At 43.2% G+C, this 23,244-nt stretch overlaps 1 protein-coding gene and 1 long non-coding RNA gene across 3 annotated transcripts in view; both read right to left on the bottom strand.

The window, feature by feature from the left end:
* The window catches only part of KIAA1549L (KIAA1549 like), a 316,042-nt gene that overhangs the window by 147,917 nt on the left and 144,881 nt on the right, over positions 1 to 23,244 (bottom strand). The window lies entirely within an intron of this gene.
* On the bottom strand, positions 2,768 to 5,018 carry LOC133261398 (uncharacterized). Its single transcript, XR_009741050.1, has 3 exons — positions 4,333 to 5,018; positions 3,904 to 3,939; positions 2,768 to 3,146 (listed from the first exon to the last, which is right to left on the bottom strand). It is a non-coding gene; the product is annotated as an uncharacterized LOC133261398 (long non-coding RNA).

The following is a 23,244-nucleotide window of genomic DNA, read 5'->3' as shown; positions in this document are numbered from 1 at the left end:
AAAGAATTTTCATGTGCTTTGTAGAAGCACCAAAATTCAAAAACATAGCCAATATTGTCATAGAACATCATTTCCATTCATAGTTGATTTGCCTTTAGTGTTTATACAAGTGACCTTATCAAGATAGCATTTTTTTTAATTCTGTGATTTAGACATTTCTAACTGAGACCACATTTTCTCTCATTTGGGATAAAATCATAAGATCTATCTAAATTTAAAGACTAAATTTAAATTTATTTCACCAACAGATTTTCCAGTGCTATCTCTTAATACCTTGGCTTACCAAATAATAAACAAAATCATTAGACACGATTTTTCAGTATTGGCAATGGGACTTTCCTTTATCCTTCCAGTCTCCTACAGGCCAATCTGTGGCTAGCAACCAAGTTTAGAGGTGTGTGGACCAAAGAAGAGGTGCCCACAACAGGCAACCAGAATGCTGGTACTCTCTACACCTGGCCTACCCAATAAATTAGATCTCACTCTTCTCCAGGAGAAGCTATGACTGACTGAGTACACACCAGTTGGTGGGAGGCAGGGAGGAGATGCTGTGTTTCTGCCTGATTGCCACCTACCTGAAAGACAAGAGTCAACAAAGTGTCCTACCATAGGGGCTTCCCTGGTGGTCCAGTGGCTAAGACTCCAAGCTCCCAATGAAGGGGGCCCAGGTTCAATCCCTGGTCAGGGAATCCACATGCCACAACCAAGAGTTTGAATGCTACAACTAAAGACCCGACATGCCACAATTAAGACCCAGCACAGTCAAACAAAATTAATAAATATTATAATATCCTATAAAACCACAGACATGAAACTTACCATTTCTATTACATTCATTCAATACATCTGCTGAGTATCTGAGGTATGCCAGACCCTAGCACTTACTGGACATTTTCTACAGTCCAACAAAATATCTGAACTGAACAAGGCAGGATTTCATCCCTTCCTGCCTGTTTGAGGCAGGACATGGGTCTCCTGTCCTTGGATTAGGAGATACACCATCTGCTCCCCTGGTTCTCAGGTCTTTGAATTCTGCCTCAAATTATTCCATGGGTTTCCCTGTGGGTCTCTAGATTTCCAGGTAGTAGAACTTCTCAACCTTCATAAACACATGAGCCAAATCCTCATATTAATCTCCTTTTGTATGTATTTGTGTGTGTGATCACCAATTGCCTCTCTGGGTCTAAAGGACAATCCTCCATTTTGGGTGTCAAGATTTTCTTTTCTATATGATAGCAGGTGTAGCTATAGTTTTGTTCATACCCTTACTTGACAAAATTAAAAGTTCACCAATCTAAACTAGACTTCCAAACATCTTCATTTTACTAGTCCACGAGTTCTCCAAGTCTGAAAATCAATGATCTACCTTTTTGGAAAAAGATCTGAGGTTTCCTTCCATAGTTAAGTATCACTGAGAAATGGATTTCACACCTGTTACTGCTGGGGTGTGTGTGTGTGTGTGTGTGTGTGTATTTAGAGGTGGGCAGGGAGGAAATTCGAGGAGAGTCTGACAATGAAGCAGCAGCCTCTACAGAACTTTCTGATGCTAAGGGTTGGAATGGGCTAGTCTGAATGACCAAGGGAAAACCACAAAAATGAAGACTTTTTAAGGAATGGAAAACTATCTCTCCTTGTCTGGTGGCCCATAAAGAAAGAACAGCTCTCCTGAAGTCACAAGTTTATCTAGCTTGTGATTTTCCATGCTTCTTGCTCCAGGATCAATATACAGTTTCTTGAACTTAAAAACACACACTATTATCTGCAGAATAAATAACATACAATTCCCTCTTCTACCCTGAATTGTTAACACTATTATTTTCACAGTAAACAACTGTTAGAACCATTACCAGTGAAATAGTAGCATGTTTTGTTGATTCTTTACAAATACCAAGAGAAATTAAATGTTTCTTGTGGCACACTGGTTGGGCTGTAAATGACCTGTAATTGAGCCTGAAATCCTGGCTTTTTTCAAAAATAGAAATAATCAATGATAAATACATGTCATATAGAAATCAACATCTCTATTACAGAGACTTCATTAAAATCTATTTCCTCTCAAACTATGTTGAATATTGAGTGATTTTTAATAATTTTATTTATTTATTATTTTGGCTATGCTGGGTCTTTGTTGCTGTGAAGGCTTTGCTCCAGTTGTGGCAAGCAGGGGCTACTCTCTAGGTGCGGTGCACACACAGGCTTCTCATTGCAGTGGCTTCTGCTGTTGCAGAGCACAGGCTCTAGGGCACACTGGGTTCAGGAGGTGCGGCTCAAGGGCTCAGCAGGTGCAGTCTGCGGGCTCCAGAGCACAGGTTCAATAGCTATGGCACACGGGCTTCGTTTCTTTGCGGCATGTGGGATCTTCCCAGAACAGGGATTGAGCCTGTAATCTCCTGCACTGGCAGGCAGATTCTTCACCACTGAGCCACTGGGGAAGCTCTGAATAATGAATAATTTAATTCTAAACCTATTTCAGAAGGATGAATTTGTTGGCTAAATTGCTTGAATGGTAAGAGACACACCTTTATTCAGAGTTCTGAAACTTTAACTGGTTATTTTTCATACCAACCTACATCAAGTAGTTCCCATCTTCAAAACATTCAGTCTCTATAAGAATGAATTCCCCAAGAAAAAGTGCTACAGGTAAAAATACATAATTTAAATCAGTGCCAGAAGAACTACTGGGGAAAAAAAGAAAATTAATAACAAAGGTGAAGATTATTTAATAGCTTTAATTACAACTTTAGAGAATTTTAATAGTGCTGAACAATGAAAGTAACTTTATAATATCAAAACAAATAGAAAGCAAAAGAATAACTTTATTCTGTGAATACAAAAGCCAGAGAATGTTGCAGCTCCTGGGCTTACTTAAAGCCACTATATGGACAAATAGATAACTTTGCTTGAAAGCCATTAACAGAACAGAGTAACACAAAGTATTCTCTGATATGTACTCGACTCTGGTGTGATCTTATCTATTTCAATGAACTCAAAGATAATATTAATGTACAACAAAGGTCATATTTGGGGGAAGTAGCAAAACATCACACATGGGCCAGGGCATCTGGATTCTAGCCATGGTTCTCCCACCTTCTTCCTTTTAGATGTGAAGTAAATCACTTTTTCTGCCTGGGTCCCAGGTTCCTCCTCTGTAACATGAGAGCACAAAATTGATCCATCTAGTGCATGCAGTTGCTTCAGTCGTGTCTGACTCTTTGCGACCCTATGGACCACCAGGCTCCTCTGTCCAAGGGATTCTCCAGGCAAGAATACTGGAGTGGGTTGCCATGCCCTTCTCCAGGGGATTTTCCCAACCCAGTGATCGAACCCATGTCTCATGTCTCCTGCAAGCAGGTTCTTTATCACTAGCGCCACCTGGGAAGCCCTGATCATCTAGGTGGTGGTGGCAGTTAAGTAGCTAAGTCATGTCCGACTCTTGCAACCCCATGGACTGTAGCCTGCCAGGCTCCTCTGTCCGTGGGATTTTCGAGGCAAGAATACCACAGTGGGTTGCCATTTCCTTCTCCAGATCATCTAGAAGAGCCCATTAATTAATGGCATGATTCAAGCTAGGAAATTATTTTTTAAATAATTTTATCACCCTAGACATGTATTTGGAGAAGGAAATGGCACCCCACTCCAGTACCCGTGCCTGGAAAATCCCATGGACGGAGGAGTGTGGTAGACTACAGTCCATGGGGTCACAAAGAGTCGGACACGACTGAGCGACTTCACTTTCACTTTCAGACATGCATTAATCTTATTCAACAGTAACAAAAAATTTTTGTTATTCCTTTTGGGTCTCTTTTAATCTCTAGATTCTGCCCTCCATTCCTTTTGTGACCTTACAGTGTGTCACCTGGGCCTTGAACCTGCAGAGTTCCCATGTTCTGGATGGGTCAGTACCTACTCATGGTGCAGTTCAGCATGCTCCTCTGTCCTCTGCAGAAGCAAATGACAGTTGGCTTCAGAAATAAAAGTATTTAAATCTTCACTTTTATTACCTTATGTTATTTTTTAAATGGGAAGTAAATATTAATAACAACAACAAAAGCATTTAAAGGCAGTCTTTATGGACTTTAACCCGACCTCCCTCATTCACCTAGAACATCCCTCTTTTCCGAGGAGAAATAAAGTGTATGGGCAGATTCTCAACCAATACCAAGGATTCTTTTCTCCTAGGAAGCCAGCTCTAGACTCCTATGGATTAGAGATAGACATTTTCTCCCCAGTCTGGTCTTAGGAAAAGTTTCTTTTCATCCCTCTACTTCCATCTGTCTCTTTTCTAGACCTACAGCTCTCCTACCTCAAGGCTGTTACAGAAGGTGGCCTTACCACACGGAGCCTGCCATCAATACCTATTCCAGGAGGCAGGCTTTCAGCAGAAACATTGAAATATGCTACCTCAGAAGTATAAACTCATCTCTCTGGGGGAAGTGAACTCCAGAAGGCAACTTAAAAAACATCACCCAGCAGGAAAGGCAGAAAGGGAGAGAAATATGTTTCCCAGCATTGTCGTCGAGGAAACAATTCTGCCACCAGCCATTCCAGCTGCATCATCTGCAAAACTGAGTGTTCTGTAGGCAGAGCAGATGTTCCAAAGCTGTGTCGTTTGTAAATATAGACGAGAAATGTGAATTGAAGATGTGACCTCACTCAATATCATATTTGAGGGTAACAGCAATTAGGAACATTGACTATAATTTGAGCTGAGAATGCAGAGATCTTTTTTCAGACCAAATATAACTTCAGAAAACATATTTTCAAAAAGTAAAATGACGCTCACTGTTGCCTGCCACCACACAGTCACAAAGCAAGCCGGTCTAATTCTGAAGCTCTCAGACAAATGTGGCCGATTCCACATCTTTGCTAAAAGAACTGTCAATTCTTCGGCTACAGGAGAAATTAAAGGCTGGGTTGGATGGAGGTCAGGAAGTAAACAGTTTCGGTAAAAGAATGAATGGGAAGAAAAGGGCAGAAGGAGGCTTTTTTTTTTTCAAAGTTTCAGGGAATTAGGAATAACAGCTTCACACATCCCATTCCTCTAAGGAAAGTAAAAGGAAGAAAAATTGGTAGATATTTGAGCCTTGATTTCTTGCTTGGAGATGGCTAATTGGTCACATCTCAAAGGTGGGCTGCCTCCAGCTGATTTGTAGTAGTGGCTGCCTGGACTGTGAAGGACTCTAAGCACAGTCCTGGATCAGCAGGGAGGCATGCTGGGATCAATTAGTAATGTCTGCTACAGATGCCATACTTGCAGCATGGCAGCATGAGCAGACAGATACTTAGCATACTACAAGGTGATCTCTAAGGTTTCTTCCAGCTCCCTGTGTACCTCCATTCATTTTCAGAAGATGAAACCAGGACCAAAGGTGGTTAAGTGACTTGGCCAAGGTCTAGCCCTGGGCAAGGCTAACTAGAGGCTGGTCTTGATTCCCAATGACCGTGTTCTTTCTACCACTAAATGCATCATGTTACTTTCCTGAAGCACCAACTGCGACAAACGAGAGAAAATGAGGAGAAGCAAAGAGAGAAAGGTAAACAGTGACTGAGGGACCAAATGAAAAAGAAGAAAAGATCAGCAGGATTAATAGGGCTCCATCAGAGGACAGATACAGCTTGCAGGCTACACATAATATGCAAATTAGCTATTCCCACACCTAGTGAGTCAAGGATGCTGACACCTTGTCCTCCGTGCCATTCACCTGAGAACCCACTTGTGTCACCTCCCCTGCTTCATCCCTGAGCCAATCCAATGCCAATGGCAATCGTGCTCAGTCATGTCCGACTCTCTGCAACCCCATCAACTGTACCCCACTTGGCTCCTCTGTCCATGGAATTTTCCAGGCAAGAATACTGGAGTGGGTTGCCATTTCCTACTCCAGGGGATCTTCTCAACCCAGGGTTGAACCTGTGTCTTCTGTGGCTCCTGCATCGGCAGGCGAATTCTTTACCACCGGCGCCACCTGGGAAGCCATCCTTGAGCATCAGTTCTTTTAACCCCATCTGAGCAGATCTCCAGTCATGTAGCCACAGATGCCTGGACCAGGAATGGATACCTGGTCAGAGCTAGGCTATGTGAACTCCACCCCTCACCCCCACCACAACCCCCAGAATCTGAAACTGAGGCCTGGAGACACTTGGCATTCTACATTGTGTGCTTGACAATGGAAGTGAAATAGAAGCAGAAGCCATGTTTGGGACACACACATACCAAAACAGAGACTGCTGGTTTGAAGAGAAAGAGAGAAAAATTAAACAGATGCAAGGAGCTGCAGGGACAAGAGACTATGTGACATTAAGAAGAGAAATTGGGAGATTGGGACTGACACATATACACTACACTACATAAAATAGATAACTAATAGAACTAATTATCTAGATCTATCTAGATAGATAGTTCTAGATAATTAGTTCTATCTAGTTCTAGATAACTAATTATAGATAGATCTAGATAACTAATTATCTAGATAGATAACTAATAAGAACCTACTGTGTAGCAGAGGGAACTCCACTCAATACTTTGTAATGGTCCACATGGGAAGAAAATCTATAAAAGAGTGGATATATGTATATGTACATACGATTCACTTTACTCTACATTTGAAACTAACACAACATTGTAAATCAAGTATATACCAGAGCTTCCCTGGTGGCTCAGATGGTAAAGAATCTGCCTGCAGTGCAGGAGGCCTGGGTTCGAAATCTGGGTCAAGAAAATCCCCTGGAGAAAGGAATGACAACCCACTCAGTATTCTTGCCTGGAGAATTCCATGGACAGAGGATCCTGATGGGTTACAGTCCATGCGGTCCCAAAGAGTCAGATACAACTGAGCAACTAACACACCAACGTTATACTCCAATAACGTTAAAAAAAATTTTTTTTTAATGTTAAAAAAGAAGAGACAGTTAAAGAAATTAGCTGCTCTGGTTCCACATTTTAGGGAGACTCAGACCACAGAGACAGATTTTATTTTCTTGGGCTTCAAAATCACTGCACTTGGTGACTGCAGCCGTGAAATCAAAAGACGTTTGCTCCTTGGAAGGAAAGCTATGACAAACCTAGACAGTGTATTAAAAAGCAGAGATATCACTTTGCTGATAAACGTCCATATAGTCAAAGCTATGGTTTTTCCAGTAGTCATGTACAGATGTGAGAGTTGGACCATAAAGAAGTCTGAGAGCCAAAGAATTGATGCTTTCTCATTGTGGTATTGGAGAAGACACTTGAGAGTCCCTTGGACAGCAAGGAGAGCAAACCAGTCAATCCTAAAGGAAATCAGCCCTGAATATTCATAGGAAGGAGACTAATGCTGAAGCTGAAGCTCCAATACTTTGGCCACTTGATGTGAAGAACCAACTCACTGGAAAAGCCCCTGATGCTGGGAAAGATTGAAGGCAAAAGGAGAATGGGGCAACAAAGGATGAGATGATTAGATAGAGTCACTAACTCAATAGACATGAATTTGAGCAAACTTCAGGAGATAGTGGAGGACAGAGAAGCCTAGTGTGCTGCAGTCCATGGAGTTGCAAAAAGTTGGACACGACTTAGCGATTAAATCAGTGACCACTGTATTCCAGACCACTCTGATCTTGCGTGATTCCCAAAATGCAAGACTTTTTTGCTTCAACTAGCTCAGGTGGCTTCTGTCCCTTGCAAGCAAATATAACCTCAGCCAAGTCAATTGAACCCTGGTTGGTTTCCGTCCTCTATGAATACAATGACTGCTGTGGAGAGAAGGAGATGAGAAATAGTATCCTTTTGGAGGTCAAATGTTCTCAGAAAATCCGACCTAATATGGTAACCATTGGAATAACACACTGCCTTTTCTCCACCAAGCAAGGCATTAAGGCAATAAATGAAATTAAACAAGATATCAGCTGCTTTAAACCTATTTTAATGGTTAACTTTTCAAATGAAGGTGAAACCAATATATGTTATTTATTTATTACCAGGCATTTCTGCACAACAACCCTAGAGTTCTCAGGCTGCAAAATCCTGAAAATATGGCACCCATTTGCTAGTCACAAGTTACTAAAAATCCCAGATGGTAAAATGTTTAAAATTGACTGCGGGAAAAAGCAGTGTCTGTCTCCTAAGCAAGATTCTAGAGCTGTAAAATTGGCTGGTGGTGTATGAAGAGTTCATAAAACTGTGATTAAATAAAGCACCAGCAAGCTCTCAGGCAAAGACTGCTCTGAAGCCTCCTTGTAGGAAAGAAAAGTGCTATAAAGTAGAGAGAGAGAAACCCTTTTTAAAAAACAATTCACTTTTGTGAGGATTGGGCTTTCATTGAAGTCCTCCAAATCTGGAACAGAAAATGAGATCATGGAAGGAAAACCCAGTTGAGCTGTCCCCACAGCCGGCATCCCGTAGTGTAGACCTGTAGAAGTCATGCAGTTTGCCAAGTGTTGATCAGTCCATGGTTCCCATCACACATTCTGGGAAACAAATGCCCCAGACTGAAATGTTTATTATCTCTGAATTTTTTAGTGATTTTGCATAAACTACTACTCTAGTTTTGCTGAGTTTATTCTTCCTCTAGTTGACTCTTTCCTCTGCAGGCATGCTAAGTCTCTTCAGTCGTGTCCGACTCTGTGCAACCCTATGGGCAGCAGCCCACCAGGTTCCTCTGTCCACGGGATTCTCTAGGCAAAAATACTGGAGTGGGTTGCCATTTCCTTCTCCACTAGTTGACTCCAAAACCATGTGAAATATTTAACCTCTAAAGAAATAAACCTCTGGTGCTTTCACTGGTTATCAACCCTGAAGTCATGCAGATGCCAGAAGAGAGGTACCTGGGACAGTGAGGAGCAGCGGTGCAGCTCACACAGCAACACAAGCCAATCTTTTCAAGACAGCAACCTTTGCAACTGGTGCAGAGAGAGCTGTACTTGCATCTGCCTTCCATTTACTTCCTTGGGCCTTGGACCTGTCCAGACACCCTAGATGGGGGTATGACTAAAATAATGTGGAATGGTCAGGGTGGTCTTGATTTTCATTTTCAGACAGTAGAGTGTTTCAGACAAGGTAAATGATCAATAAACAGTCATTATTCTGTCCAGCTGCAGAATACACAATTTGGAGCATCTGTCCAGCACATAGCCCCTCCTCTAGCAAATGCCCCCTCCAGAAAACAAAATTGGCTCACGATCATCCCCTATTGCCGACTGGGCCAAAAGTGGACACCTGCCCCCAGGGCGAGCCAATCACTCCTGACCTTGCAGCAAACCAAGTTGTCCCTGGGGCCACAGAGAGCCTTAGTCAGGTGTGTAAGGGGGCACTGACTCCACGCTGCCCTTTCAGGCTGGCTATTTGTACCAGGGACCCAGGGAAAGTTTTCAGATTATCATAAAGGAGAGTACCAGAGAGAATCAGAAATGAGAGAACTGGGGTGGAGAGGAGGGGCAGCAAGGAGGGAGAGACATAGAGACAGACAATAGAAACAGAGATGGCCAGCCCTGGATCTGCTGGTTCCTCTCTCACCAGGCCCAGCTGTACTCCCTCTCCTGCGGTTCTCTGACGTCCCCCTGCAGCCTTCCAATAAAATCCACATCTCTGGTTCAGCTAGTATGAGTGTTGCCAGCAACCCCATCCATCCAAACCTTCCAAAGCATCCATCCAAACTCCAACCATCCAAACCTTCTGTACATCAGCAAACCACCTCCATCCCAACTCCCGTGAGGAAAACTGTTGATCCCTCCATTACAAGACTGCACGTCACCAGAGGATTTTCTGTTGAATTGGAAGACACTGGATTTTTTCATGTTACCCCATTTTTCAGTCTATTGGTAAACTGTTCAGTACTGTCCCAAACACCATATAACATCTGAAATTCGCTTTCCCTTAAAGACACTTGATGAATGGGACTATAAATCGAGAGGAAAACTTCCCCTGCAGACACTTCTGGCCACCGTGTAGGAAGGCCTGGGAGAAAGCACTGCTGACGGTCTCTGTTTCCGTGTCCTGAGGTCAGTTGCACCACATCATCAAGAGCACAGTGGGGGAGGGGCCTGGAGCCCAAGTAACAATGACAAAGGTGACCCGAGCTCAGATTCTCAACCCCGTGCAATTCTCTTCTGAGTTTTATCTTCTCTCTTTGGTCTCGGTGGATAGGAACAGGAGCCTTGGAATCTGACAGACCTAGATAAAAATCTCAGCACTACACTTACTGGCTGTGTGACTTTGGACAAGTCGTTTACCTCTCTCTGCCTCAATTGTCTCACCTATGAACCACCTTTGTCAAATAGTTGTATGAGGACTGAAGGAGACAAGACATTAAAAGTTTAGAATAAGGACTTCCCTGGTGGTTCAGTGGCTAAGATTCCATGCTCCCAATGCAGGGGGTCTGGGTTCAATCCCTGGTCAGGGAATAGATCCCACATGCCCCAACTAGGAGTTTGAATGTTGCAATGAAAGATCCTGCATGCTGCAACAAAGACCAAGGATCCCTGTGCTGCAACTGAGAGCTGGCACAGCCACATAAATATATATATTTTTTTAAGTTAAAAAAAAGGAGTTTAGAATGTGCCTAAGCACATAGTAAACATCAACAATATTTTGTTTTCCTTTGTAAACAGGTGTGACCATGTGACTTAAGTTATCACCAATGGAATGCAAACAAAAGTAATATTCTATTTCTTACCAAAAAATGCTTCCCCTCCATTCTTTCACACCCACCCTTTGGACTGGAACATAAGGTATGTAACTGGTAAGCCAGCCTGTATGAACAAGGGGCACACCTTAGGATATGGCTAAGGAGCAAGAGAAAAACACCTGAATCCCTGGATGGCTTCATGAAGTAGAATTACCTGCTTGCCTTACACCTCCTTCCCTTGATATTGTTATAACACAGAAATAAACTAGCTTTCCTGAAAAAATGTAGCTATTATTTATTAAGCATTACCACCACTGTGACATTAAATGTTTTAAGAAAATGATGACCAAATAAAAAATGTAATTATATGTATAAAAAAATAAGTTCACTGTACCACCACTATTTTCTATGTCCATTAAATTGTCACTCTGAGAAAGATCTCAGGATATCAATGCTTGTTACCTCGTCTATTTCTGAAACTGTAAATCTGATGATCTTTTCATGAAGATTTCTCCCAATAATATAATCAACAAAACAATCTAGCCACTGGAATTTTACCTGGTCATCGGTAGTGTTATTAACAAAATCAGAACATTTTGAGACAGTCATGAAACGGAGCAGGGCCCTATGGTCCTTGCCCCCCCACCCCCATCCCCCGCCACTGTGTCCTCTGCCTGCCTTTGGTCTGTAGAAAACTTTAGTCAAAAGAATAAGTTTAATTAGAGAAGTAAGAAATGCAAAAACAAAAGAAAACAATCAAAGGAGACTAAAGAATAATAATGTAGTCATTAAGCATAGCCAAGGACTTTCAGTTCTTTCTCAGGGGCTATAGACAATATTCTGAGCCATATCCTGTGAGCTGTCTTATAGATACTAAAACACCAGGGGGAAAAGTCAACTGCATGATGACCAGTCTGTATCCAGGACATGAGCTGCCACAATTCTGAGAACTGGCCTCAGAGAAAGGGGAACAAATAGACCTTGAAACTGAAGAGTAACTGTACCTAAAACAATCAAGAGGGCCAATGTGAGGATGACTGTCAGACCACCGATGACCAATTGGAAGACGGCTGTCAGACCAACGATGACCAATGTGAAGACGGCTGTCAGACCAACGATGACCAATGTGAAGACGGCTGTCAGACCAACGATGACCAATGTGAAGACGGCTGTCAGACCAGTGATGACCAATTGGAAGATAACTGTCAGAGCTGGCAGTGCTGTTTCTGCATATAGTTCCCCCGACTTCTGTGTATAAAAGCTCTTGCCCCATTGGTTGCCAGAGTCGGGGGAAAGGGGGAGTCAGCCTTTGGACAGATGTTTGCCCTCCCCTATCCCCAGGTACTGGCATCTGAAATAAAGCAAACTTCCCTTCCCAACAACCCGGCCTGATTATTGGCTCTTGAGTGGCGAGCAGCTGGACCCCACACACCCTTTCAGAAACAGTCATACATTTCCAGCAGTCCATTATCAAGATGATCCGAGAGAAATGGCTAGCAAGCTTATGAAAAATACCTTGGGCAAATTTCTTCCTTAGAAGACGCTCTCTAGATAAATTTATTGCATACATATTCACCACATGCCAGGTTGGGCTAAGCTTTTTAGATGCATTAATCCATTTAATCCTCACAGCAATGCTAAAGTAGATACTCTAAGTACTCCCATCTTAAGATGGGAAGGTTGAAGCTCAGAGAGCTGAAATTATTGGATTCCCTGGTGGTTCAGATGGTAAAGAGTCTGCCTGCAACATGGGAGACCCAGGTTCAATTCCTGGGTTGGGAAGATGCCCTGGAGAAGGAAATGGCAACCCACTCCAGTATTCTTGCCTGGAAAATCTCATGGATGGAGGAGCCTGGCAGGCTACACACAGTCCACGAGGTCACAAAGAGCTGGACACAAGTGAACGACTTCACTTTCACTTTTCACAGAGTGTAAAAAGGCATTTGACCTTATGCAGTCAGACTCCTGAGCCTATATCTTTGACATATGTCAGCCAAGAAAGGAGATTCTGCACTTGGGCTCTAAGGAACATGCCAACAGTGGCATGTATTTGGAACTTAGACTTTACAGCCATCCATCCTGGGTGTCGGAGAAGGTGATGGCACCCCACTCCAGTACTCTTGCCTGGAAAATCCCATGGATGGAGGAGCCTGGTGGGATGCAGTCCATGGGGTTGCTAAGAGTCGGACATGACTGAGTGACGTCACTTTCACTTTTCACTTTCATGCATTGGAGAAGGAAATGGCAACCCACTCCAGTGTTCTTGCCTGGAGAATCCCAGGACGGGGGAGCCTGGTGGGCTGAAGTCTATGGGGTCGCACAGAGTCGGACACGACTGAAGCGACTTAGCAGCAGCATCCTGGGTGTCACGGCTTTGTGTTTCGTGGGATGGATGGCCAGATAGCTCATGACTATGCCCACATCACCACATCCTCTCCAGCATCACCAAACCTTAGACCTCATGGCTGGCCGCCCCAGTTTTATGAGCCCTGATATTTCTTACAAGCACCTCAAAACCTAAGTCCAATATCAGTGTCCCTAAAATCTGCCTTTAAAGACAAACAGTGCTGGATATTCTAGACACAAGCTGCTCTTTGCTGTCCTAGCAAGCCCCGTCAATGTGCACTAATGAAAGCTCCTTCTGCCGTTTCTTGGCCCAACAGCCAGCACCAATTTGCTGTAAGCACTAAGTTTCCAAAGCCTTCCCCTGAAGTCTGCTCTCATTTGATGCTACAGATAGAATCCTGCCCTCTGTAAACATGGTACCAGCACGGCAATTTCTGAAGCAGAGAAGTAGGTCCTCAAAGATTCTAGGAGGAGGAGAACACAGAACTTCCTGGCAGGGGAGTCATTTCTGCTCGCCCCCAGTTTCTGAGCATGATCACAGCCACATTATCGAGGGCAGCCCGGGATGGCAGAGGTGGCTGCATTCATTCCAAACACAAATCACACCATGTCGTGGCTATAAATTCCAGCAGCAGCAGGTGTGCGCTTCAGAGGAATAGCTTCTGCAATTAAAAAAGTGACATTTTAATGGATTATGCAGATCAGCTAAGGCTCTAAATCATATACCTCCTGCCTTAAATGGGACCGAAAGCACAGGCCGAGCAAGAGGAGATGGCATAAACACTATGAAAATTTTATCACTCCTTATGACCTTTCTATACTTTGCTGTGAAAATGAATATTAACCTTCACTTGCATAGAAGCCCCCTTTCTGCCACCTAACAGAGGCAATAGTTCCTCTTTGTAGTAACAAGTGAGCTCACTTGACTGTGCACTTCTTGAACAACACAAATGTTATCTGATATGATCCCATCACCACTGGTGAATAAAATACGCAGTCTTTTTTTTTTTTTTTTCATTTATTTATTTTGGTAATGGAGTGAGAAACAGGAATAAAGAGGGAGCAGGTGCAAGTTTTCTTGCTGGAGATAAAACACACAAAGAAAAACTAAAGTGAGCCTAGAACAGGGTTTTGGTATTTCCTGTTTGCAAATCATGCAAGGTAGGTTTGGCCTTTCCTTTCAAAGCTAAGAAGATAAAGGGGGCGTCTATAAAGACTGAAGGGAAGACATGCGTGCTGTCAAATCATTACAAGAACAATACAATGTGGGTGGAAAACCTGGAAGAGTGATGGAAACTGAGCAGGTAAGGATCCTGCAGTGGGGTGTCAAGGTCACAGGGAAGGTGGCAAAAGCCACTGCTCTCATTTCAGAAAACAAATCACCCCCTCAAGTCACTTAGGAGGTGAACTCCCCAAAGAGACGACAGAATGGAAAAGTTGAAAGGAAGCCATGTGTCCCAATCCTCTCAGTTATACAGAAAGAAACTGAGGCTGAGGCCAGAGGTGAAATGACTTATCTAAGACTTCCCAGGTGGCACTAGTGGTAAAGAACCTGCCTGCCACGCAGGAGACACAAGAGATGCGAGTTCGATCCCTGGGTTGGGAAGGTCCCCTGGAGTAGTAAATGGCAACCTGCTCCAGTATTCTGCCCTGAAAAACCCATGGACAGAAGAGCATGGTGGGCTATAGTCCGTGGGGCCTCAAAGAGTCAGATATGACTGAGAACAGGGACTGGCAGGACCACACAGTGTTAGGGACTGTGCCCCCGGCTCCATTTGAATTTTGAAGCCCTAACCCTCAGCATGACTGTACTTGGAGAAAAGGTCTTTATAGAGGTAACTGAGGCTGAATGAGAGCAGAAGGATGTGCTCGTAATCCAATAGAACCAGTGTCCCTATGAGAAGAGAGAGCCATCAGGTAGAAGCAGAGAAAAGGTCATGTGAGGACTCTCAGCAGGAGGGCAGCCATGAGAAGCCAAGGAGACAAGCCTCGGGAGAAACCAAACCTGCCAGCACCTCGATATTAGACTTCCAGCCTCCAGAGCTGTGGGAAAATTATTATCTGTTGTTTGAGCCACCCAGTTCATGGTACATTTTGATAGCAGCCTGAGCCAACAATCAATGCAAAGAAATAGAGGAAAACAATAGAATGGGAAAGACTAGAGATCTCTTGGGAGAAGGCAATGGCACCCCACTCCTGTACTGTTGCCTGGAAAATCCCATGGATGGAGGAGCCTAGTAGGCTGCAGTCCATAGGGTCGCTAAGAGTCAGACACGACTGAGTGACTTCACTTTCACTTTCCACTTTCATGCACTGGAGAAGGAAATGTCAACCCACTCCAGTGTTCTTGCCTGGAGAATCCCAGGGATGGCGGATCCTGGTGGGTTGCTGTCTATGGGGTCACACAGAGTCGGACACGACTGAAGTGACTTAGCAGCAGCAGCAGCACACACTAGTAAAGTAATGCTCAAAATTCTTCAAGTCGGGCTTCAGCAATATGTGAACCATGAACTTCCAGATGTTCAAGCTGGTTTTAGAAAAGGCAGAGGAACCAGAGATCAAATTGCCAACATCTGCTGGATCACGGAAAAAGCAAGAGAGTTCCAGAAAAACATCTATTTCTGCTTTATTGACTATGCCAAAGCCTTTGACTGTGTGGATCACAATAAACTGTGGAAAATTCTTCAAGAGATGGGACTACCAGACCACCTGATCTGCCTCTTGAGAAGTTTGCATGCAGGTCAGGAAGCAACAGTTAGAACTGGACATGGAAAAACAGACTGGTTCCAAATAGGAAAAGGAGTACGTCAAGGCTTAATATTGTCACCCTGCGTATTTAACTCATATGCAGAGTACATCATGAGAAATGCTGGGCTGGAGGAAGCACAAGCTGAAATCAAGATTGCTGGGAGAAATATCAATCACCTCAGATATGCAGATGACACCACCCTTATGGCAGAAAGTGAAGAAGAACTAAAGGGCTATACAGTATTGTACCATAATAGGTTTATGATATTTTTCACACAAATAATACATAAAAACAAACATAAAAAATAAAGAGAACATTTTTAATCTTACAGTACAGTACCCTGAAAAGTACAGCAGTACAGAACAACAGCTGGCATACAGGGACTGGCATCAAGTGAACAGGCAAGAAGAATTACTGACTGCAGGAGGGAGACGAGGTGGGAGGGTAGAAGGATGAGCTGAAGGTAGAGCTGAGGGACCATCAGCAATAGGAGATGGAGGGCAAGCTGCAATTTCACTCACGCCTGACCGTGATGGAATGCACGTCTGCATCTTTGAAAGTTCGAGACTTGAAGGTTCATATGTCGTATTTTGGTATTTTGGTCATCTGATGCAAACAGCTGACTCAGAAGGTAAAGACTCTGTCTACAATGTGAAAGACCTGGGTTCGATTCCTGGGTTGGGAAGATTCCCTGGAGAAGAAAATGGCAACCCACTCCAGTTCTCTTGCCTTGAAAATCCCGTGGATGGAGGAGCTTGGTGCAGGCTACTGTCCATGGGGTTGCAAAGAGTCAGGCATGACTGAGCGACTTCACTTTCTGATGCTGGGAAAGATTGAGGGCAGAAGGAAAAGAGGCCATCAGAGGGTGAGTTGGCTGGATGGCATCACCAATGCAATGGACATGAACTTGGGCAAACTTCAGGAGATGGTGAGGGACAGGGAGGCCTGGTGTGCTGCAGTCCATGAGGTCACAAAGTGTCAGACACAACTGGGTGACTGAACAACAACAACATGTAGGGGACTTACTGTACCTGGGGTCCTCGCTCAAGAAGCCACCAGGCCTCGACAGTAAAGTTTCAGGAGCACGCTGTTGGTAGCAGGTAACGTGAACTGCTCCGCTCAATACCCAGTCCAAGCTCTTTGTAGCATGCAGAGGCTGGAAAACCCAAAACTACATTTCTCATGCCCTTGCACTTGGGATTTTGTGTGTGAATTACTTTCCATCAAGTAGACGCATCGCACAAGAATTCAATCTGGAGCGAAGTCATATGCAGAGAAAGGCAAGGTGTACCACATCTGCGCTACTCCTGCAGGTTGTGTCTACAGCAGTGAGATTCTTGAAACAGCAGCTACGATAGCAGCTTCCTGATTGTGAAGAGCCCAGTTCTTCAAGATAGTTTTGGACTTAATTCTGAATGTTCAGAAACTCACTAATAGCTGAGTAGTTAACCTGTCCAAGGTATTTTATCTGTACTCTATGATTCAATCAAAAATACCTTGTAAAGTATGAGTATCTCCATTTCACACATAATGACATAGTCACACAGTGGTAAACTCCTGCCAGGGGTCAGGCTGAGAGCTGAAAACTGTCTACACCCACAGTTCACTGTCTACACTAGTGGGATTATTCTGGCGTCACTGACAGGACTTCACTATTCTACTGTCTTCATCAACCTGACTTTGCTCTTTGGGGAAACTCTTGGCCAGGAAGATAAAAGATGCAAATAACTGCATTATTCATTCTAGAGACTTTCCCAAAATCTAATTAAAACTGCCTGATTTTTCAATTATAGTATCAAATGACTACTGATACTCTGACTCTTAGAAACTCTTGCCTCGCTGGATCCATTAATTTTAAACTAGTATATCTTGATCCTCACCCAGTCTTAAGACCTCCTCAAAACCTTATAACTGTCCCAACTTCTTGTTCTAAAACACTTAAACTCCATCATGGCAGTGTTCGCCTGTCTGAAGCAAGCAATGAACTCAGTCTTATTTAAGCTGCAGGTAACTTGGTGGTCTTTTAAGCAGCCATCATTTAAGAGGACCCAAATCTCCTGCATTCCTTCCACTGTGCCTTGCTGTTTTCCACTTTAGGTACTGTCATACCAGAAATTAGGTATTTTCCCTAAAAATCAAGCTGCTCAGGAGTTTGGCAAAGCAAATGGAGCAGAGCTGGACGCCATTCATCCCAAGGACCACAACCCTTCAGAGGTTCCTCCCAAGCACCACGCCCTCCATGCATCTGGGTTAGGGGGAGGTGGGGCTCCTGCAACAAACTGGAGTTAGGCTATTGGTAGATCTGTGAAAGCAGAACTCCAATGTCAAGTGAAGCCTAATTTCAGAAACACTTCAAATACTTTGAGGTTCCTCCCATGGACCAAAATCTGGGTGTTTTCATAGTTTGGATGGAGCATAAGTGATGATGAAGCAACCCACCAGCTTGAAAAAATAGCAAATGGTTATTCATGCCTGTGCCTTGCAGCCCCATGAAGTGTTTTGAGTCAGATCTAAATGAACTAAGGCTGCATCTCAAGGAGGGTAAAGTGAGGGGACAATGCTCATAAATGCTACTCTAGCCTTTGCTTTATGTTAACAGCTCACAGCGGGGTTACCCAGGTGGTGCTGGGTGGTAAAGAACTCGCCTGACAAGGCAGGAGAGGCAAGAGATGTAAGTTCGATCCCTGGGTCTGTAAGAGGTGGGCGTGGCAATCCGCTCCAGTATTCTGGCCCCGAGAGTTCCATGGATAGAGGAGCCTGGTGGGCTACAGTCCATAGGGTTGCAAAGACTCGGACAGGACTGAAGCAACTTAGCACACACGCATGCAATAGCTCACAGAGCACTTATATGTGCAGCACGCTCATGGGACAGCACATCACTCAGCTTGTCCTCATTTTACAAATAGGCGAAGTGTGCACCCTCTCCATGTTAAATGGCCAGCTAATAAATGGCAGGGCCAGGAACCATCCCAGTTTCCCAACTTCAGATACAGAGCTCTTTCCAGGGCTCATCTACCATTGGGTGGGGGAGAAGAATGAGTAACCATTACTAGAGTTAGACTGCCTGCATTCAAACCCTGGTGCTGCCATTTTTAAGGTGATAACCATGAGTCAATTTCTTAACTCTCTCTGCCTCAATGTCCTCACCCATAATATGGGAATAACAGAACTCACAGGGTTGTCATGTTGCTAAATTAATATGTCATATGTCTTACACAGTTTACCCTGAATAACGCATAGGACATGATAGGAACTTTGTAAATAGAAGCTATTGGAGAAGACTCTTGAGAGTCCCTTGGACTGCAAGGAGATCCAACCAGTCCATCCTGAAGGAGATCAGCCCTGGGATTTCTTTGGAAGGAATGATGCTAAAGCTGAAACTCCAGTACTTTGGCCACCTCATGCGAAGAGCTGACTCATTGGAAAAAACTCTGATGCTGGGAGGGATTGGGGGCAGGAGGAGAAGGGGATGACAGAGGATGAGATGGCTGGATGGCATCACTGACTCGATGGACGTGAGTCTGAGTGAACTCCAGGAGTTGGTGATGGACAGGGAGGCCTGGTGTGCTGCGATTCATGGGGTCGCAAAGAGTCGGACACGACTGAGCGACTGATCTGATCTGATCTGATCTGATTATCATGGAGGTCAAACTTTAGAATCGTTCCCTTTGCCACTGAAAGATTTTTTAGTCTTGGAATCCTATTCCCAGATGCCAAAAATCTGGCCATAAAAAACAAACCCAGAACTGTAGCTACAGGTGGGAAGGATCAAAGAGAAGATTCATTTTCACTAATTGTTACAAATATTGCTACATTAACCTCCTAGAGAGCACAGATGGTGCAAAAAAGGAACTGTCTCCATTGCTTTGCTCAGACCCGAAATAACAGGAAGAGCTCACATAATAGGTGAGGGCTCAGTGTGATAGCAGTGGGAATAGAAGGTAAACAGAGAGGAAGGGGGAGCGGGTGCAGAGCAGGAGTGGGAGGTAGTCTGCATTTGCAGTTTGCTAAAAATTGACAACTGATTTGGAATCCAGCATGAATCAAGCATGGGGTATCACGTAACAGAAATAGGAGACAAAGGCTGTGTTGGCAGCAGAATATTGCGCTAGCTGGCAAGGAGAGAAGAGGGACAAAGAGTTCGCAGATGCAGAGTTTTCAACCTTTACTGCCTAAAAGCACAGATAACAGGCATTCACTGGAGATTCTCCTGACAACCAGCTAATGAGCTTGAGTGAACAAAACATTTGCTTCAGAGAGTTCTGTGCATGGGGTGTTATGTTCTTTGTAATGTAAGTACTTCTGAGGGAAGGCTACAGAGACCTGAGAAAGTGTGGTAGAAGGAAAGAGCTCTGACTTCAGAGACTTCGTGCACTGTGGTTAGAACCTTGACTTCAGCACTTGGGAGCTGTTTGGAGCAACTTAACACCTCCCTATGCCATGGCCTGATATTCTGTGATGATTCCCACTTGATGGACTTGCTATGAAAATTAAATGAAACACACATAGTGAGTGCTTCACCCTGGGCTCTGTCCACAGGAGGCAGGCAATACATGACAGTGAGTAAAGATAGAAGGAGCATAAAACTTAAATCAGAAGGGGAAAACTGATACAATTTTTGAGATAGAATAATAACAATTCTTAAGGTCATTTTGAAGGCAGAATTTTTGTGAATGTTGTTTGAGCTGAATAATGATAGTGGGTGTACTCTGCTGATCATCTCTGCTGCAAGCCAAGACTCAGTGAGAACTAGTAAATAATTCACAGGTTACACTCACAGGATTGAAGGGTGAGAAAAGCTTGGCATAAACACTGAAATTATTATTGAAAACCAACCAGTTTAAGCCCTGCCATAGAAACTGTCAAATGGCTTTTGGTGACAGAGTGAATAATTCCCAGGAAAAGGAACCCTCAGAAATAAAATTACAAACACACTCAGACATACTTCATTTTATATAATGGGAATAATACTGAAAGTGTAGGTTATAAATATAATTTTAGTAAATAGATTCACATAGTAAACTTACTAACTCACTTATTTAAAAGAACACTGGGATAGGAAAGAGTAAAAGCAGAACCACTTTGTAAAACTGTTTGACAGACGGTGTCTACCAAAACTGAATGTATGCATATCCTGCAGCTGCTGCTGCTAAGTCGATTCAGTCGTGTCCGACTCTGTGCGACCCCATAGATGGCAGCCCACCAGGCTCCCCCATCCCTGGGATTCTCCAGGCAAGAACACTGGAGTGGGTTGCCATTTCCTTCTCCAATGCATGAAAGTGAAAAGTCAAAGTGAAGTCGTTCAGTCGTGTCCAACTCCTATCGACCCCATGGACTGCAGCCCACCAGACTCCTCTGTCCATGGGATTTTCCAGGCAAGAGTACTGGAGTGGGGTGCCATTGCCTTCTCCTATAACCCTGCAATTCCACTCCTAGAAATATGCCTAATAAAAATATACACACATATAGTAGAAATGCCTGCATATGTTTACCAAGAGACATGTACTAGAATGATAATTAGCAGCAAAATCCAAAACAGGTAAAATGGGAATCCCTTAAATGCCCATTAGCAGCAGGATGGATTAATAATTATAATATATTCATATAGTATAATATTATACAGCAAGGAAGATAAATTACAACTACACATAGAAACATGTTTGAATCACAAATCTAATGCTGAGGAAAAGAAGTCTGACTCAAAAGAGAATGTAATCTGTAATTCTATTTATATAAATTCCAAAAACATTCATAATTTATCTATAAGGTGAGACTGGAGAGGGCAAAAGGTAGTATTCAAGCAGGCTAGTAATGATCTGTTTCTTGATTTGTTGTTGTTGTTCAGTTGCTAAGTTATGTCCAACTCTTTGTGACCCTAAAGATGTGGTTATATAGGTGTGTTCATTTGAAAAATTCACCAGGTTGTATACCTAGGGTTTGTGCTTTTTTCTCTTCTGTCATACAAAGTTCATACAAAGTTGAACTTTATATTTCATACAAAGTTGGCATTAGAAAACAGAAATCAACTAGCATTTACTAGCTAGGCACTGTGCTAGGAACTTTATCTGCACAATTGCATTTGACCTTGTTAGACAACTGCTTAAGTTTAGGTTTTATCCCCACTTTAAGTCACAAGATGATCAAGGTTCTAAGAATACTACTTTCTCAAGGTCACAGAGCTCACAAGTGGTATATCTGAGGTTGGGACCAGGTCTCACTAACTTAGAAGCTCATGTTCTTTCCATGAGACCTCATTATATTCCACGAAGCAATTTCTGGTAATAACTATTTCTTTGATATATCTGTCTTGGGCATCTGCCTGTTAGGTTTCATGAACATTTAAAGTTGGAGATACCAGTACTCCTATTAGATGTCATTTTTTGTATGATACTGTAAATAAAATACTAAAAATCCATGACAAATGGCACCCAATGAACTAAGCTTACATGGTCAATTTGAGACTAAAAAGGACTAGTAAAGCAAGTGTCAAACCAGTCAATCCTAAAGAAAATCAGTCCTGAATATTCATTAGAATGACTGATGCTGAAGCTGAAGCTCCAAAATTTCGGCCACCTGCGAAGAACTGACTCTTTAGAAAAGACCCCGATGCTGGGAAAGATTGAAGGCAGGAGGAGAAGGGGATTACAGAGGATGAGATGGTTGGATGGCATCACTGAGTTGATGGACATGAGTTTGAGCAAGCTCCAGCTGTTGGTGATGGACAGGGAAGGCTGGTGTACCGCAGTCCATAGGGTTGCAGAGTCGGACACGACTAAGCAACTGAACTGAACTGAAAGGAAGTGTGCTTGAGTCAGATTAGGGAGGATTAGATTCAGATATCACCAAGTTTCCTTCACATAAAGGAAAAATGGTTAATTTAAAGAAGCGTTAAAGCTTTCAATGCAAAATTTTTCATAAACCAAACTGACACTCTGTCTTTTTCCTTGTCTCTGAAGTTATTCTCAGAGACCAAAGGTAGAAACATAAAAATTCCCGATTAAAACTGCCTTCTCAAGAGTGATGGGATGGAGCTGTATCCAGAAGCTAGTGGAGCAGAATTTCGTTAGGAATCAGGTCCCAGCAACAGAATCACTGGTATGAAACAAGAGGTGAAATGAAGACTGATTCATAAAGACCAGAAGGTTACACTCTGCAAAATCAAGTTGCAAAGTTCCGCGTGAACTTCTCTGAAAGTCTTCCCTCTCCCAAGGTTCTAAACTCCCTCTGTGTGTGTGCTTGAGGAGATTGCTTCTCTTATCCTTTTTCCTCTTTTCATCTTCCTTTCACTCTCACCACTGGCTTCTGGTCATTTCAGATTCTGAAGTAGACTCCGAAAACAGACTATCTGGGTTCAAATCTCAGCTCTATCTTTGATTCACCATGTGACCTTGGGTAAGCACTTAACCCTCCTGTGCCTCAGCCATCTCCTCTATAAAATGGGGATGATGATAATAGCAGCCACATCATAGAGCTGTAATTATTAAATGAGTTAAGATAGGTAAAATGTTAAGAATAGAGCCTGTCACCTAACACTAAATAAATGCTAGTACTTGT

This window comes from Bos javanicus, chromosome 15 (genome assembly GCF_032452875.1).
Source record: "Bos javanicus breed banteng chromosome 15, ARS-OSU_banteng_1.0, whole genome shotgun sequence".
Taxonomy (NCBI): domain Eukaryota; kingdom Metazoa; phylum Chordata; class Mammalia; order Artiodactyla; family Bovidae; genus Bos; species Bos javanicus.
This window is presented reverse-complemented; position numbering and strand designations above follow the sequence as displayed.